We start from the raw sequence: 9,713 nt of genomic DNA, 5'->3' as shown, positions 1-9,713 counted from the left end.
ATCCCAGCTACTTGGGAGACTGAGGCAGGAGAATCTCTTGAACCTGGGAGGCGGAGGTTGCAGTGAGCTGAGGTTGTACCACTGCACTCCAGCCTGGATGACAGAATGAGATTCTGTCTTAAAAACAAAAAACAAAAAACAAAAAAACTCCAGAGGTAGAAGACAGCAAAGCAGGTTTGCCTTGCTGGGGAAGGAGCTGTTTGGGAAATGAGGTCAGAGAGGTAAGTGGGCCACTTAGGAGGGTTCAGAAAAGGAAGGAAAACCCAAAGATACACTAGAGTCTTAAACTAACAACACTGGCAGAAAACCAAACGCCCTCAGGAGTGTCTGGTCTTGTTCTTGTGACAGCCAGGACTAGGCAGGCCAGAGGGCCCAGAGCAGCGCTGGCCTTGCCTGAAGCAGCAAGGCTGGAGGTCCTTCACACTAGATTAAACACGGATCACTTGGAAGGCCCTTGCATGCCCAGCCCCCTCTGAAGGTCACTGATCCTGAGTGTCTGGCACTGATTTGTAGCTGCAGCCAAATGGGAAGTGCCTGGTCAGAGGTTATGTTGGCATGGTGTTTACAGAGTCAGTCCCTGTGTGAGGAGACACAACCCAAAACGGCCAGGACTGGTGGAGAAATGCAGGGCCGTCAGGAGATTCCAGAGGCCAGAGTGTGGTCAGGATGTTTCTCGCTCTACAAATTTTCCTGAGCCCTGGCTCAGGGCCTGGTACTCTGCAAAGGCCTAGGATCAAGAAGCCTCTCCTAACTGCCCAGCAGGGGTAAAGACCCCTAATCCAGGACCACACCAGCTTGAGGGATGGGAAGATCCCTCCTGCTGCCCTACTCCCAGCTTGGCCCTGTGGGCCGGGTGTCTTCCGGGCTGGTATGGTCCAGTTTGGGTACTGGAGCTGCAGTTCTATCATTCCATCTTCCCTGAGGCGAGGATCTTGGTGTTGATGGCCAACCGCACACAGGGCCATGGAAGGAGCACCGGTGTCTAATACCAAAACTGGATAAGCCAGTTGCATCCAATGGGTAAACCTCTCAACTTCTCAATTTTTCACCTGTGAAAGGGATTGACGTCTCTACCTTGCAGGGCTAATGGTTGAACGAGACAATGTGTGTAACGCTGAGGCCCAGGCCCAGCTCAGTCTTCCAGCCATGGCCTGGCACCTTGTAGAGGAGAATTCTCCTGCTACCCTGAGCTGGATGGACAGAAAAAGTCTCCACTGATGAGCAGAGGCCTGGCCTGAGCCATTGGCCCCGGACTTGGCTTGCTTTCTGGCCAGCCTGAGACTCATGGCCTGCAGGGGGCAGCAGCGGGACGCACCGCCTAGGCCAGGTCTCCTGGCCCGGCTGCTTGGCTCTCTCTGCAGAGTCTGGGAAGGAAAGTTCTTCTTTGCGCAGTGAATGCAGCTTGGGTCGATTTGTTTTTAAATGGGTAATGTTTGCAGTTCTTTTATGCAAGCCCTTCACATCTGGCATTCAAAGAAGATAATCAGTCTAGACTATCAGACCCGATAGCAGCTTGTATGAAATTTGGGCCCGACTTTGCAGTAAAAGTGCCTCCCTGCTCCATGCCGGCGCTCCCTCCCTCTCCCTCCTTCTCTTCTTGTGACCTTTTATCTCAGCGGGAGCCCTGACTAGAAAGAGGGTTCTGGAAATGTGGTGTGTTTCTCATTAAGTTTCTGCAGCATAAAAGTCACGTGATGCAAAGCTTTTTTTTCCCCTGTCTCCTTTCTTTCCCCTATGTATCTACAGTAACTCCTGCTGCTCAGGTTCCATTTAATTTGAGATGATTGAAGACCGAAATCTTGTTGATACCAAGATTAAAAAAAATCTGTTTCTAGGCTGCTGGTGGTATGTTTGGTTCATTTTTCCTTGGCAGTGAGGTGGTCAAACAATTCCAAATAGAATCGGTCCTCTGCTAGGGACCAAACAGCCCCTTTTCTTTGTGCAGATCTGTAGATTTCTTTAAAACTTGAGGCTCTGACTTGGGAGATTTTCATGCTGGGTGGGCCCAGACTTCTGAGAGGGCCCAGAGGAACCTTGTGGGCCTGTGAGGAGTCTCAAAGCACTAGGAGGGCCACTGCCATGAACAGCTGCTCTCTTCCCTGCATCTGTTGAGGGACTCTCATCTGAGCCCAGTGGTCTGTGGCAACAAATGGAGACAGAGAGCAAGAGAGAGCGAGAGGTAAAGAGAGAGAGAGAGAGAGAGAGCACCATAGGTTCTGACAACTGCTCGAGTCTCCTTTATCTTCTCCTGGGACCAGAGGCTGCAAGCCCTACACTACCTCTCTCAGTATAAAGCCACAGGTTAAAGTTTGTGCAGCTGATGTCTCAAAATAGGCCCCCAGCTTCATGGCTAAAGCACAGTTTCTTGAGAGCATGAATTGAGTCACACTTGTGCAAGTGAGCATTACAGTCACCTTGTTGGTGTAGACCAAAGGTCCCTCCCTAACCACTGCTCTACAATGCTCAGCCACTGGCATCCTCTTCCCTTGGGCCCCCCACCATGGTCTTCAGCAGCTGGGGGAGGGGCCAGCCTTGCATTTTCCTTTGAAGAACAATGGGGTCCTGGAGTTCAGGGGTCAGTATCATCACTGCCTCATAGTCGTTGAGGGGCAGGCAGACTTGCCCATTGGGAGGCAGATCCTCAGGTGATGACTGTCTCAATACCTGGCTTTTTGCTGACTTTTGTCCTTCCCTTCCCCTCCTGCAGCATAATTTCACCCTCTATTACCAACATTCATAGAAGCCTTTATGATTCAGCCCCACCCACTTAAGCTTTAGTTCTGAACAACAGAAGAGAAACGGGGAGAAGAGGTAACCATTTCTAGTCTGACTGCCATGAACTCGTTGGGAGACCCTGGGGAGTCCCATCCACCATCTGTGCTTGTCCTTGTCTTCACAATCTGGGGTGGATTTGAGGTTTGCTCAACTCCCTTCCAGGTCAAAGAGTTTGTAGTAGGGGTCAGGGAACAATTGCCTGGAGAGGTCTGCTTTTCTTTCCTTCTTTTTTTTTCTCTTTTAGCAGCTTAGTCAATAAATTTATTGTCTTTATCTGAAAAATTCTCATAGAAAATTGTTTGGTTTAGCTCTCAGCAGCCTGTTCTCGAGCTCTGAGGAAGCTTGCCTTCTTTTGAGCTACCCAGTGTTTCTTCTGGGCAAGAGATATTTTGGGATGATTCCACCTTTTCTCTTTAGCTTCTTTCTTGGGCTTCTTCTCATAGCCTGGATTCTCTCACATAGCGATGTGGGCTTTCTTATACATCTCCTCCATCATGTATGGAGTTATGCTGTTCTTTATGTATTGAGAAAACTGTTTCTTGTAAGATCTTCAGCTTCTTTCATTAGGTAATGCATGTAATCTGCAACATTCTGACCCATGATGTGCTTTCTATGTACTTCTGCATTAAATGCCTTGCTTTCAGAATCATAAGCAGAGAATCTGTTATTGTGTACTGTGAGAGATAGAGAGGCCTCCATTCACAGCCCCCTTCAAGGCCCTCAAAACTTTATTACTAGTGGTGGTTCTGGCAAGGCCTGCCTTCAAATAGCAGGTAAAAACACCCAGCTGACCATCAATGTTTTCCACGTTGTATTCATCTCTGGTCACCTCCACTTGGCCTTCATAAATCTTGTCCATGCCAGACTTACTGAGAAGCCTGTGGGCCAGCAGCAAGCCAGTACAATATGCTGTAGCATAATGTGTTAGGCCAACCTTCACACCATATTTTGGCAGTTCATATGTTTAAGCTGTGCAGACTATCATATCCCCTCCCATACAGGCATAAGCAATCTGACAAATGATATCTCTGTTTGTCACCAAACTATCATCCTGTATTTGGGTGTGTTGTACTTATTTTTATACAGTATCACCAAGCGTTTCCAAGTATAATCATCGGTTTTACCCTCCTATCATTTTCTGAATTTCACTTGGTTTCTTTTAAAGCAGTCCTCGTTTTTGACAGCTTTAGCAAACCCCTCCTGTAGAACAGAGACCCACGTTCACAGCTCAACATACCTGCAGGCCTCAGAGGTCTGCTTTTCTAAATAAAGTTTTATTGGAACCCAGCCACACTCATTCATTTACAAATCAGGTCTGTGGCTGCTTTTGCACTACAATGCAGAATTGAGTAGTTACCACAGAGACCATGTGCCCTGCATAGCCTAAGATATTTACTACCTGGCCCTTTACAGGAAAAGTTTGCCAACATCTGGTCTATGGCTTTTAATTTTATTTTGTCTTCCATAGGGTGAGGCAGACTTGTCCTCAGAGCCACAGCAATTTTGTTTTGTGGAACAAGATCTTGGTGACTTGAATAAAACTGAGGAGGCTGTTCCAGGATCCAAGCCATAGAGCAGGTGAAGGAATCTGTATTAGCTTGGGCTGCCATATAAAATTCATCGACTGGATGGCTTCAACAACAGACATTTATTTCTCACAAGTATGGAGGCCAAAAGCCCATGATCAAGGCACTGGCAAGGTAGGTTTCATCCTGTGGCCTTTTCCCTTGACTTGTAGGTGGACACCATCTTGCTGTGTCCTTCCTCACATGGCCTCTTCTTTGTGCATGCAGAGAGAGAGAGAGAGAGAGAGAGAAAACACAAGCCAGCATGTGAGCTGTTGGTGTCTTTCCTTATAAGGACACTAATCCTATTGGATCGGGGTCCCTTCCTTGTGACCCCACCTGGCCTTAATTACTTCCTTATGGGCTCTGTCTCCAAATATAATCACATTGAGGGATCAGGGCTTTAACATATGAATTTTGGGGGAACACAATTTAACTCATAATAGAACTCTAATCTTTTTCTCAGGAGACTTTCTAATTATGCTGACCTGACAGATGGAAAACTATGGCAATGGAGGTCAGAGGTTTGCTCTGTGTCTTCCTGAGAGGAAGACTTACGAGAAAGTGATGCATTGAGGAAGCGCTCCCTGGGAGATTGGTAAGGGAGTCGAGGCAGGGCAGGGGGAGAGACAGAGTGAAGTCCTGCAGGGGTAGCTTCCTCCTGATCCTTCAGGGGAGCTCTGAAGTGTGAGTTACAGCTTGCAGTCTGACGCACCTGCATCTGTCAATCACTGGCCCAGGGCTGCCTTGAGGGGGATGTTGGCTCCCAGGCATTTCCAATCTCTGCAGGTGTGGGCAAACTAGCTCTAGCCACCTGAAGGCAGTCCTCTAATGGGAGCTGCAGGTGCAGGCGGCAGAAACAAGATCCCACTGAGGCCAGGAGGGCAACACACAGCAACTGTAAAAGGAACTGGAGGGTGTCTGAGGTAGAGTGTTGACTGTGTTGCCACATCCCACAAAGAAAAGTCAATAATAAAGGGTATATCGAAGACTGTCTGGGCTTATTCCGATAAAACAAAATTTGGCACATCTGTGGGAAGGTTCTGTGTTTGAAAGTTGTTTGAAGAAGGGACTAGACCTTTTTTATTCTTGCGTTCCCAAGCCTGGCACACAGTAGGTGCTCAGTTAGGCTTGAAGACTTCTGGTAGAGTGGGTGACTGGATGCCTGCAGGGGGCTGGAGTGATGGATAGTACGCTGGGGTCAGGTTTTAGAGAGCTAGCCTCTGTCCTGGGCTTCTCCTCACAGCTTGGGAATCCACTCTGGTCCTGACAGTCTAGGAACGGGGGAAGTTTGGCCGTTTGACTCCAGCAAAGGACTTTTCTGTGTTTGGATCTCAAAGACTTTCCTCCCAACACAGGGGAGTAGCCTTTCGGTGGAGGACAGTGGGGTGGGTGGGAACAGATGGTTTGCATGTAGCACAGGTGGAATTTTATTTCTACCTTGATTTTATACACATCTTAGAACAAATTGAATTGTGGTGGCTGATTTCATGCGTTTTTATGAGTTTTGTCACATCGCCTAAACTTTTTTTTTCCTTTGGGAGAATTGACCTGAAAAACTATTAGAAATAATGAGAGTTCAGTAAGGCAGCAAGTTACAAAATAAATGTACAAAAATCAATAGCTTTCCTATTTCCAACAGTAGCCACTTAGAAAAAATAATGGAAAAGAAAGATCTCATTCACAATAGAAACAAAAGATATTTATCGCCTTGCAGCAAACTTGTAGGAGACGACACGTGTACTGCACTTCCTCCCTCTGTCCCAGGGATCCTTCTCTGGTGGGAGAGAGATAATTGTTATGGCTACAGCCTGGATTCCTGGCCCCTGCCCCTCAGACCTTTGCCATAGGAGGATTGGGGGCCAGTGTTTCCCTGGCTCCCTTGGCAGGAGGTTTCTGCCTCTTCTGAGGTATGTCGAGGATATGAGCTCTGGGCAGCTACCAAGAGCCCTCTGAGAATGCTGGTAGCCCACTGTGGTTACTGTAGGTGGTTACCCTAGCTTAGAGCAGTGACTGGGTCACAGGACATTAAATGGGGCAGGGAGCTATAAAGGTGATGCTGGTTTCCTGGAGGACCCACTGACTCTGGAAAGCTTCAGGGTTGGCTGCTTCTACCAGTCTAGGGGGTCTCACTGATGATCAAGCTGGTTGTGATCAGTGTGGGTGCAGGGCACAAAAGATATTGGTGCAGGTTTTTCCTGTACCACGATGGTGTCATGTCTGGGATGGGAGTAGATTTAGGAAGCAATCCAGGGATATTTTATCCCAGAAACATTCTAGGGTTAAATAGGATGACCTCTAATTGAGCAGAAGTTTTACATATATTAATATTAATCAGGACGCTTTTCCTTTGAAAATGGCAGAAAGCCTAGTTTAGTCATCCATGTCCTACAAAAAAACCCCAAACAGGCCGGGCGCGGTGTGGCTCACGCTTGTAATCCCAGCACTTTGGGAGGCCGAGGCGGGCGGATCACAAGATCAGGAGATCGAGACCACGGTGAAACCCCGTCTCTACTAAAAATACAAAAAAATTAGCCGGGCGTGGTGGCGGGCGCCTGTAGTCCCAGCTACTCGGAAAGGCTGAGGCAGGGGAATGGCGTGAACCCGGGAGGCGGAGTTTGCAGTGAGCCGAGATTGCGCCACTGCACTCCAGCCTGGGCGACAGAGCGAGACTCCGTCTCAAAAAAAAAAAAAAAAAAAAAAAAAACCCAAACAATTCAAAACAAACATATCCCACCCATTCCTCCTTGATGCTGTGCACACCAGTTTGGCTGCTGACTGCCAGCCCCTGCAACTCTGCCTGAGGAGTCTGCTTTGTCCATTCTCACAGTGGGTCCAAAAATGAAGAGTACCAATGAGCCCTGGGAAGAGCCTGACATATGGATAGGTAGGAGAGGGGGATGAATACCCCAGCTCCTTTGCCTCTTGGATGGCGTGGCTCTGAGATGTGTCCTCCACAAGGTCTCCCAGAGTTCCCGAGAGGGACTGAGCCTAAGTTGCCTTTTACTAATTAATATTTATTTATTTATTTATTTATTTAGAGACAGAGTCTTGATCTGTCGCCCAGGCTGGAGCACAATGGTGCTATCTCAGCTCACTGCAACCTCCACCTACTGGGTTCAAGCAATTCCCCTGCCTCGGCCTCCCAAGTAGCTGGGATTACAGGTGCCCGCCACCACCCCCAGCTAATCTTTGTATTTTTAGAAGAGATGGGGTTTTACCATGTTGGCCAGGCTGGTCTTGAACTCTTAGCCTCAAGTAATCGTCTGCCTCAGCCTCCCAAAGTGCTGGGATTACAGGCGTGAGCCACTGCGCCTGGCCCCAAGTTGCTCTTTAGCAGTTACTTGCTCAATGATGCACCGTTTACTGGCTGCCTTCTCTTGTCCTCACTTTCTAATTACCTTACTGGTGTTTTCTAATATTACTTCTCAAATAAACTCTTTACCTATCAATCCTTATTTCAGGATCTTCCTTTATGGTGGAGCAGGGGCTCAACTGAGAGAGATAGAGGGAGAAAGAGAGAGGGAGATAGAGGGAGAAAGAGAGAGGGAGAGAGAGAGAGAAAGAGAGAGAGAGAGAGCAAGAGCAAAAGTACATATAATTGGAGTCCAGGCATAGCTTTGGCTTCAGGTAGGACCGGACCCAGAGGACTCAAGCAATATCATTAGGATGATCAGGTCTTCCCATCACTTGATTGTGCTTTCTTCTCAGGTGGACTCTGTCAACACAGTGGATCTCAGCAGTTCCAGGCTTATAGTCTTCAAACTAAACTACCCTAGCAGAAAGAGGAGAACTTGTTTTTGTCCTAGGATATCCTAAAATTGCAAACCACTGGACTGACTTGCACACCTCTGAGCCCATCATTGAAGCCAGGTGGATGGAATACTTTGTGTACTAGTCAGGTTTTTCTAGAGGGACAAAACTAATAGGAGACATATATATATACACACATATATGAGTTTATTATATATATATAAGTTTATTAAGTATTAACTCACATGATCACAAGATCCCACAATAGGCCGTCTGCAAGCTGGAGAGCAAGGAGAGCCAGGTCGAGTCCCAAAACTGAAGAACTTGGAGTCTGATGTTCAAGGGCAGGAAGCATCCAGCAAGGGAAAAAGATGTGGGCTGGGAGGCTAGCCCAGTCTTGTCTTTTCACGTTTTTCTGCCTGCTTTATATTCTAGCTGTGCTGGCAGCTGATTAGATGGTGCTCACCCAGATTAAGGGTGGGTCTGCCTTTCCCAGCCCACTGACTCAAATATTAACCTCCTTTGGCAACACCCGCACAGACACACCCAGGACCAATACTTTACGTACTTCAGTCCGATCAAGTTGACACTCAGTATTAACCATTACACTCTGATTGGCCAGTCCTGATTCATGTCACTATGGATCCCTTTTAGGTCCTCCTCTGTACACTCCCATTCCACGTTTCCCACACACTCTAGTGGTATACAATGGAGAGAAATCAGAAGCAGGGACGAAGGTCCTGTGTTTTGGAAGTAAAGACAGACAGATGTCTGTATGCATGTGCTGATGTCTAATTGTGTAGAATCTGATCACTTGCTGACTATCAGACAATATTGGTGAACATATTCAAAGAAGCTGTGTGTAAGCCAGACCACTCTTTTTTTCAATGTTATGAGACAAATAGAAAACAAATATCCCAGCTGAAGTCCTGTATCTTACTTCTTTTCATATGAGTGATTTCTGTAGAAGAGACAAATCTTTGACAAGAAAAACAGAAGGTGAGAGAAAAACTAGTATCTAGAGAGTTCCTAGCTGTATGTCAGTCATTGTCTTAGCACTGTATGGTTGTGACTTCATTTGACATGAAATCTATAGTGCTCATTTTATAGGTGGCCACACCGAAGCTGGATGATGTTAAGCCAGGTGCTGAAGAAGGCTCTGAGCCTGGACTGTTTGACCCCTCAGCCATGGTATTTTCACTTTTCTAGATGTCTTCCCTCAGAGAACGGTACTAGGAGAGGGAAGTCTGCTCTGCTGGTTCTGTGAATGAAATAAACCCTCTTCCCACTAGTCTAAGTACTATGATGTTAGAAAGGAGACATTTTAAACAAATGGTGCTTACGGTCATACATGGTATAAGAATTAGAAGCACTCCATCAGCACTTGTGAAATCACAAAGAGCTTAATTAAAAAAAAGTAATTTGCTCATATCCCGGCTGGAGAAGCCTGTCTATGTAGTCGACAAAGCAAACAAAAGGAAAAAAAATACAGATTACCTCCCTGAAGGCAGGACTTTGCTTGCAGGTGTTATGATTTTGTCCCCTGAGCCCAGTACAGTGCCTGACACATGAGTGCTCAGTATATATTTGGTAAGTGAATAAAAAAATTGCATACACGTT

The 9,713-nt window shown here is 46.9% G+C and overlaps 1 pseudogene; it reads right to left on the bottom strand.

Moving 5' to 3' along the window:
• Positions 1-3,079: 3,079 nt before the first annotated feature.
• On the bottom strand, positions 3,080-8,697 carry LOC131384050 (large ribosomal subunit protein uL18-like; annotated as a pseudogene).
• Positions 8,698-9,713: the final 1,016 nt, after the last annotated feature.

The sequence above is a fragment of the Hylobates moloch genome, unplaced genomic scaffold (assembly GCF_009828535.3).
Source record: "Hylobates moloch isolate HMO894 unplaced genomic scaffold, HMol_V3 SCAFFOLD_8, whole genome shotgun sequence".
Lineage (NCBI taxonomy): Eukaryota > Metazoa > Chordata > Mammalia > Primates > Hylobatidae > Hylobates > Hylobates moloch.
The sequence above is the reverse complement of the archived record's forward strand: the minus strand, read 5'-3'. Positions and strand labels throughout refer to the sequence as shown.